Here is a 225-nt window from a genome sequence, read left to right on the forward strand (position 1 = left end):
GTCCTCCCGGCAACCAGCCTCACTCAGGGAGGGCAGGACAGGGTCAGGCCGTGCATGCAGTTTCCACGCCGGTGGGCATTCCAAGTGGCAGAGCTGAAGCAGGCAGCTGGCGGAGGAGGCCAGCTGTACACGACAAAGGCCCCTGCACGTGCACACGCGAGCACACGCACACACACGCACACTCAGCATTAGTGTTGTGCCGGCTGGCTGGACGGCCGAGCCCCG

The 225-nt window shown here is 65.8% G+C and overlaps 1 protein-coding gene across 1 annotated transcript in view; it reads right to left on the reverse strand.

Moving 5' to 3' along the window:
• Positions 1 to 225, reverse strand: part of WFS1 (Wolfram syndrome 1 (wolframin)) — a 15,583-nt gene that overhangs the window by 731 nt on the left and 14,627 nt on the right. The gene's annotated exons all lie outside the window — the stretch shown is intronic.

The sequence above is a fragment of the Myotis brandtii genome, unplaced genomic scaffold (assembly GCF_000412655.1).
Source record: "Myotis brandtii unplaced genomic scaffold, ASM41265v1 scaffold188, whole genome shotgun sequence".
NCBI lineage: Eukaryota > Metazoa > Chordata > Mammalia > Chiroptera > Vespertilionidae > Myotis > Myotis brandtii.